This window comes from Trachurus japonicus, chromosome 5 (genome assembly GCF_045865225.1).
Source record: "Trachurus japonicus isolate A0001 chromosome 5, Traja_1.0".
Classification (NCBI taxonomy): Eukaryota; Metazoa; Chordata; class Actinopteri; order Carangiformes; family Carangidae; genus Trachurus; species Trachurus japonicus.
Window position 1 is genome coordinate 5,280,733 of NC_140911.1, and position 8,483 is coordinate 5,289,215.

At 42.6% G+C, this 8,483-nt stretch overlaps 2 long non-coding RNA genes across 2 annotated transcripts; both read right to left on the bottom strand.

Annotated features, from left to right (window-relative positions):
* Window positions 1-734: 734 nt before the first annotated feature.
* Window positions 735-1,234, bottom strand: LOC146986875 (uncharacterized). The gene is made up of 4 exons (XR_015035899.1): window positions 1,206-1,234; window positions 1,070-1,123; window positions 905-976; window positions 735-815 (listed from the first exon to the last, which is right to left on the bottom strand). It is a non-coding gene; the product is annotated as an uncharacterized LOC146986875 (long non-coding RNA).
* An 818-nt stretch (window positions 1,235-2,052) lies between these two features.
* Window positions 2,053-4,106, bottom strand: LOC146986876 (uncharacterized). The gene is made up of 3 exons (XR_015035900.1): window positions 4,038-4,106; window positions 3,742-3,847; window positions 2,053-2,250 (listed from the first exon to the last, which is right to left on the bottom strand). It is a non-coding gene; the product is annotated as an uncharacterized LOC146986876 (long non-coding RNA).
* Window positions 4,107-8,483: the final 4,377 nt, after the last annotated feature.

Consider the following 8,483-nt stretch of genomic DNA (forward strand, 5'->3'; position numbering starts at 1 on the left):
TAAACTCTTTTCATTACCTGCACCCCCAAGTCCGGCCCCAAACTCTGGTCCAAACCTCCCACCTGACAGTCCATCTCCTATGGCTTTATGACATTTGTATGTGACTTGTCTTCTGAGGTCTTTATATATTTCTTTTGTCAAACACTTTGTAAACATGTGTTTTCAAATATGCTATATAAATAAGTTACTATCATTATTATTATTATTATTATTATTAATAATCCTGCAACTTAAGTTGAAGCTACATCATTGAGATCAGAAATCAGGATTTTTTTTGTAGTTGCGTTCACACTGGGCGCGAGGCAAATTTTTCACGCGATAAGATTACATACAAAGTCAATGTAAAGACGCAAATGAATGCAAATTTGTGCCGGCGGTGCGAATGGCGCAACGCGAATGAAGCAAACATGCAAAATTCGCCTGTTCACGCAAGTTCAAAATATTGAACTCAAGCGAAATATTCACGCGAATGCCGTGAGTAAAAACAAATATTCCAGCGGGCAAACTCGAGCGAGTAGAGCGAGGCGAATATTTTACTCGCGCCCGGTGTGAACGCACTGTAAGATTGTCTGTTATTATGGGATGCAGGTGTGGATACAAGACATCAGATGTGTAGGGACTGTGCAGCCTGAGCAATATTACTAGTGTCAGTGTTTCCAGTGCAGAGAAGTCTGTGTTGTATTTATCGTCTGCACAAACTGAATTTATCGTCTCCTCATGGAACTACTACTACTACTACTTTGTCTGTGCCGTACCCTGTCGCCGGGCTCTCCCTGCCGGCCTGCAGGTCCAGGCTGCCCATCAGCACCGTCGCCCTGAAGAACAACAGCCACAAGTCATTTCTCTGAGATAAACACTCCACGCGCTCCACCGCCGGCTCTCTGGATCAGTCTGCAGCAGCTACCTTGTCTCCTTTGCTGCCCTGTGGTCCTGTCGGCCCTCGAGGACCCGGGGCCCCTGAAAGTCCCGCAGCGCCCTGGTTGATAAGGATTTAATTAGAAAATACAGATTACACAGATGCTGCATACCGTACTTATGAATGAAGACGTCAGTGATTGACAGCTCTTACTGCGGAGCCCTTGTCGCCCTTCACAGCCGCCCCGCTGCCGACTCCTGGAGGTCCCTGTCAGAGAGAGAGATCAGAGCTGAGCATCATCCTGTCTCAACGCTGCTCTGGACATTTATGCAGCAAAGGAGTGACTCACCCTGTCTCCTGGGCTGCCCTTGTCTCCCTGCACACACACACACACACACACTCACACACACACACAGAGAGAGAGAAGACGTCAGAGGCGACGGCCTCCCCCGACACTCTGGTGATTTTACAGTAAAAATACCCAAAAGGCTGCAGCTTCACAAAACCACTCACAGGTGGATTCATACACAAAACAAGAATTACGCAAACATCTCAATTATAAATCCTGAGTTCAAGTGAACATTTGTACCAAATTTAAGAAATTCAGAATTAAAAAAGACATCCTAGCAAGCACAATGTGTGTGTGTGTGTGTGTGCGCAGCTGTGTCCAGGTGTGGCGGCTGCTCATACCCCTGCTGAAAAATCCAGTAGAATACCATTAGAAAAAACCATTAGGAACCATTAGGTTCCTAATGGTCTAATGGGAATTGGAACCTCCATTAGGAACCATTAGGAACCATTAGGATATAAAACCATTAGGAACCATTAGGATATAAAACCATTAGGAAATAAACCATTAGGAACCATTAGGATATAAAACCATTAGAAACCTACTGGTCCCATTAGAATGTAATACCATTAGAAAGCTACTGGTTCCATTAGGAGCGAAAACCATTAGAAAACTGGTCCCATTAGGATCTAAAACTATTAGAACAATGTTGAGAAACCTACTCCTGCAACAGAAATTATAGCAGAGTCCTAACACTGGGCACCAGAGACATGTCTATACATATGTGTAATTGTGTATGTATTCGGATATTTTCCCCTCCGAATTGGGAACAGGACATATGGGGCGTGACAACTCGTTGCAGTTTGTGATTTTAATTACATCTTTTCAGAACATGAACCATCAAACCATCATGAAGCAAGTAAAAACCTTAAAACATATTGAACATAAACAGACAAACATGGGAGAGAGACAGGGACACGGGAAGTGGGGTGTAGACAGCAGGACCCCCACTAAAAAAACCACCCAGCATCCCTGGAGGGAGATGAAGTCAAGGGTCTGCAGGGATAGCAGTTTACTCCAAGTGCTGAGAGTCTTTTGGTTTTCCCTGGAAAGGAATAGAAAAAGACAAAAATATTCATATTTTAGTCAAAGTCTGACTTTCAAGAAAAAGGAATTTCAAGAACATTTCAAGACTTAAAGGGGGAGTTTTTGCTCCAGTACAAAGCGAGGGACTGCAGGTCCAAATCTTGTTGAATATAATTCAAGCTGCAAAACTGAGTTATGTTGTATTTTTATGTGCCATGACAAATAAACATTCTAGTCTCAGAGGTGCAAACTCATCAGGGGTAAAAAAGGTGAGAAGATACCGACCCCCTGGGGGGGTCCGGGGGTATGCTCCCCCGGGAATAAAAAAACAAAACAAAACAACTTTAAAGGTGAATTTACAGTCAATTTTAGCATGAGACTAGGGTCCAGATTTACTCAGGTTAGCATAGCTTTTGCTCCTGTTAAACCTGCACAAGCTGTCTCTCTGTGTTTGGTTTTGAAACATGTGAAGGGGGAAACATTTATTTATTGATGTAAATGTGTTTTCTGTACGTAGGCTATGCTCCGAGGCAGCGCTGCTCTTTCTGTCCAATAACACACATGAAGCTTAAAAATGCCATAGGTTACATAAAACATATTAAGCGGCAATATGTATTTAAAAGATGTTCAAGCAAACGGTTCGGTTCACGGTTTTGTGGTCATGGTTTTCAGTTCAGTTTCTTATACTTTGGTCGTTGGGAAAATCAATCGTGTCTTGTATATTCAGGTTAAAACTGAAAGAATGAGGCAGTCTGACATCTGATAGCCTACATCATTGTGACAGTCTGAGGTTAAAAGTAGGTGAGATTCTGGCTGCAAGAGAGGAGACATCGATAGTTCCAACATGTTTTAATTTATTGGGCAAAGAAAGTTATCTAACAAATGCTAAGAACAAATGATATTCACTGAAATATAAAACCTATATTTATTAATTGTGGTTCTTACAAAAATTATATCTTATAAAATATAAAAGCTAAAAGGTCTCTTAAAGCTCTGCCCCTTTAATTAGTGCATAGTAAATAATTTAACTTTAGCCTACTACTTTTACAACCACATTATTTACCAGCAACATAAAGTGAAACAGAGGCAGGGGTGTCCTGCCACAGTCAGTCAACCTCCTCCTCCTCCTCCTCTTCCTCCTGCTGCTGCACAGGTCACGCTGGAGCGCTAATAAATGCTAAACGCGCTAATCGCTAATTGGTCGTGATTCTTCTTCTTGTTTACCCATAGCAGCCATGCTACAGGGCAGATTAATTCTTAGCACAGGCATGTTTTGATGTAGCACGTGCAACATATAAGTCGCGTTAGTTTGTATGAAAAGTGAAGCTTCAGGTGTGTATTGCTGGACAGAAGAGCAGCGCTGCCACCACTTGTTTTCATCCAGATAAAGTGCACGCGCCTTAAAGAGACAGGGGCATTGCCTCGCCTCGCCGCGATTTTCCCCGAAAGACAAGTTTGCACCCCTGTAGTCTGCATCCCAACTATCACTTTAAGATACGTTTTCACTTACCATAGTTGGTGTCCTTAGTGTCTGGGTGCATCTTCCAGTACTGGCTATGCTGGACCTTCACGTAAGCCTCAATGGAGAATGGGTCCTCGCCACGAACGCTTGATGCCTTAGGAGAGTTTTGAGAGGGGGGGGGGGGGGGTTAGAAATACACATCTGACTTGTCTGATGTGCACCACTGACTTTGGACATGTTTCTCTGGCTGGTTCTTGCAGGTTCTAACTTTTGAATTTAAAGCTTCCTTAAAAACATATAAACATAACTCAGGAAAGCTCTGAAAGCATCATACAAACGCTCACCTTGATGTGACTGGCTCCTTGAGATTGTTGATGAATTAACTGAATTTGATCTGCTTTTTTCAATGATCCTTTAAATGGGCACCATGGTGTCTGCGAGGCCTCACTCAACTGTTACACCATCCACATCATTATCTGAAAAAAGTAAACAGAGGGAAATGAAATAGCTGCACACTTGACAAGGAAAGCAGTCAAGATAAACTCAGATAATTTAACTTAACTAGGGAGATATTTCTAGCTTGTCCCTAACCCAAAGCATGTCTTAGCTGTGATAAATAAAATTCAATAACATTCAGTGTTTCCTCCATCATATAGATCAACAGTTTGAGAACCTACAGCCCATGTCAAAAATAATAACACAGTTCAACATTGGACGATCTAACTGTTAGGCTAACCTCCAGCTGATACAGAGCACACTCATCTGGCGCTGATCAGCCGTTGCAGCGCAGGTGTGTTTTATAACAGCAAAAATAAAAAATAAAAATAAAAAAGTCGATGTTTTTACCTCAACGGTTAAGGAGCGTTGGTTATCGGTCATAAAAAAAAAAGTGCAGCTAAGTTAACTACTTCACTCTCTCTCTCACACACACACACACACACACACAGTCCACAAAGCTGTCTCGCGCGCTGCTGCTATAACCGTTAGATAACGGACTTTTTTTTTTAAATAGAGCCCATAACGTTAGCCCATTTTACATTAACGTTAGCTGACCATGGCTAGACTTTTAGCACGAATTGACAAACTGAGAGCAGGAAAAACTTTAAAAAGGCGAGCTACATACACTGCCTCACTGTCTAACAAAGTTATATTGGGTAACGTTAGTATGAGCAACGTTAGCGAGCGAGCTGCAGGCCCGTTTTGTGTTGCCAGGCATGCTAATGTTAATGCTAATGCTAACGCTAACGTTTTGTCAACGGACATGACACTCCGTTTAAATTTAAGCTTAGTACCGGTACCTCTGAATCTCTGGGCTTCCTCTCCGGTCACCACGCCTGTATCACGCATCCTTTTTCATAGTTCTTCCATCAAAAGGACAGGGAGCCATTGCTCTGGTTCCTTCTCCTCCAGCCGTTGTCGAAGTGCGAAAATCCACGGAGATCGTTGGGTTTTCAACTGCCTAATCCAACAGCCAATCACAGTGACCCTGCATGTTCGATGCACCAATCAAAAGTCGAGCTGGTAAAAGTCCCCCAGCAACAGGCTAGCAACAGGCAGAGAGCAACCCCCCTCCCTCTCCTCTCTCTCCCCTTCCTCCCCCCCACTCTCCCCTATAAATTCACATTTATCTGCGTTTTGCCTGTCAGGTCGCAGATAGTTTAATTTACTCGTATTTGGCCACGTGTGTGTTGATTTAAATTTTCGTATAGTCAGTATTGAATCAAAAATACAAAATTGACTGGATAATTGTATCAACTTTGCTTCATATTTGCTCAGAAAAATATTTTATATCTAAGTTAAAATCTAACTTGAATAAATAAAGATAGCTGTAAACCTTCAGATTTAAGAGTAAAATAAATCAATAATTAAATTTTATTGTATTGTGTGTATGTCAATAAAAGACCTGCATTTCAAAGAAGTTTGGAGTATGCTGTTTCACACCGGGGACGTAACGAATAAACAACACAAAATTGCGAAATAGTTAGCACCTCCATTAGGTTGTGTTCTTTTCCCTCCTCTTGGATGGATAAGTCATGACATCTGTGTTCCTCCATCACAGAGACCACTACACCCTGTAGTGACCACTAGACCACTGTAACCATTAGACTGGTATAGAAACACCTGTAGGAACCACTAGACTCCTGTTGGAAACCATTAGACTCCCGTAGGAACCATTAGACTCCTGTTGGAAACCATTAGACTCCGTAGGAACCACTAGTAGGGACCAGTAGGACATAATAGAATCCCATTAGAAAAACAAACCGAACCATTAGGAAAACATAAGTAACCATTACAAACCATTACAAACCATCAGGAACCATTAGAAACCCATAGAATATTCCTAATGGTTTCTCAGATTTTTTTCAGCAGGGACACCATCTCCACATTAATTACAGATAACAAACACAATACAATAACACAGGAATGATGATGACACCAAAGTCCTTCTAGGCAAGTCATGCCACTCGGCGGCCATCTTGGCGACGCCACTAAAACCGGAAGGAGACCAGACCCCTATCTAAATGAATGGAGGGATGGTCAAATCCACCCTTTAACGTGATAGCAGGGCGGAAAAAACATACAGACGTGCTAGCCAGTGAAATAAGATACAAATAAAAACCAAAAAAAACATAGACTTTACCGCAGAATTACGTTTAAATCGCTATTTTTCCACAGGGAGTACTCAACTGCGCATGCGCGCGGATTTACGACACCGCCGTCACTGTACGGCTGTAACGGCTGAGTCCGTGATCTAGCAGCAGCCCGAGCACCTACACCGGTCTGCCCCTGGTCTGCCCTGCTCTACCTGGAGACATATCGGCTTGAGTCTGGAGATTTTTGCCCAAACATAAACGCTAGACTTACATGAAATCCGTCTTAATCATCACCTATGGGCTCCTAGTTCTGTGTGTGGTGACTGTGTCTGCTCCCCCCTCCCACCCGCTCCCCCGATCCCCACTAACGTTAGCTGTCTCGGATGCTATCGAGTGCTAGCATGTCGTCTCAGCAGCAGCATTCAGTTAGAATAAATAAATACAGTCCAAGTGAACCGCTGGAGCCACGGACTGATTACCGACCATCACTGACAACTAAAGCCTCGACCGGTAACAAGCATGAGGGCGTTGTGCTGTGCTAGCTCGATGCTAACTTCGACTAGCGGTAGCGGTTAGCATCCGCCGCTAGCTTCGGTTAGCATCCGCCGCTAACAGCCGCTTCTCAGCCGCTTCTCAGCTCACAACAAGCCTCTCGTACTCGGTAAAACAATAGAGGCTCTCGTTATTAATGGTGACGGTGTCTATCGGTCCACGCTCCAGTGCTTCATCCGGACTGTGTTTTTTTTGGAGTGGACTGCTGCTGCTGCTGCTGCTGCTGCTGCTGCTGCTATCATGGACAGGAGGCTAACGCCCCCAAGGGAGGGGGCCCAGTTTGAATGTTTAGGTTAAAAAATGAAACGAACAAAACTATACATTCAAAAATTAAATTAAAGAAAATGTGGACTGATCGGTTCATTGTAAAACGCTTATTGATGTGAATGTGGTGAATTCTGTATACGTAGCCCGAGGTAGTTCTTTCGTTCATTTCGTTTTCGTTGTTGTTGCCACCAGGTAGGTAGGTCTGTCGTAAATCTACTTGTGCGCATGCGCTGGTGCAACAACATGATTGGCCTAGTTCAGCTCTGGCAACGCAGGTGATTGGCTGCTGGTGAAAAGGGGCGGGACATGCGCCATCTTTGGCGTCGCAGCTTTCCCCATTCAAAACGGGCAGAGTGGTCTGTCTCCTCATATTAGAACGTCTCTGATGACACCCGACCAAGAAGAACAAAAATCATCATTTAAACAACAGAAATGAACCTGATCTTCGTTTTTGATCCTTTTAATCCACAGAAAACCTTTGCTTTCATCACACTGACGTCATGTTGGTGAATCAGCTGGAGCAAAGAGTCAATAATGGCAAGGCAAGGCAAGGCATCTTTATTTATATAGCGCATTTCATACCAAGGCAACTCAATGTGCTTTACATAAAGACAAAACATAAAAAAAGAAGCATAAAACAGAATAAAAACAAACAAAACACTAAAAACAGAGTTAAAAGCAAGAGCAAATAAAAGTAAAATAAAAGAAAATAGATAAAGTTTATATAATATCTCACTTTATTACAGTAATTCATTCAGACTGACAGATGTGTGTCAGACAGACCATCAGTGTGTAACTCTGATTGTTGGATGCTCTGGAGGTGATAAACACACCACAGGACATAATATGATTGTTTACTTGCACTCTTCTTGTTTTCTATTCGATTTCTAATTGATTTCTATATAACTATGTATACCTGTTGTGAAGCACATTGAGTCTGCCTTGTGCATGAAATGCGATTTATAAATAAAGTTGAATTGAATTGAATTGAATAATGAAACACTCTGCAGTCACTTTATGAATGAACTAGCCTACATTACATTCATAATGATAAATGAACTGATCCACCTGCACAGAGACGTCACCTGAGTCTGACTGAAGAAACATCACAGTGGCTCAATGCTGCCACCATGTGTGTGTGTGTGTGTGTGCCACTGCAACGGTTTCATCTTGGATCAAAGACTGCAACCAAAACTTTATTTATTCATGAACCAACCTGACCCTGAACACACCGTGAAACCTCTGGAGACGTTCAGCAAACAGTAACTCTGACGTGTGTTTCTCATGTGTTTCCAGGTTGTTTAACGTGTGCACCCCTGTTCTTAACTCCCTTCATTGGCTTCCTGTCCTTTATAGAATTGATTTTAAACTTTTATA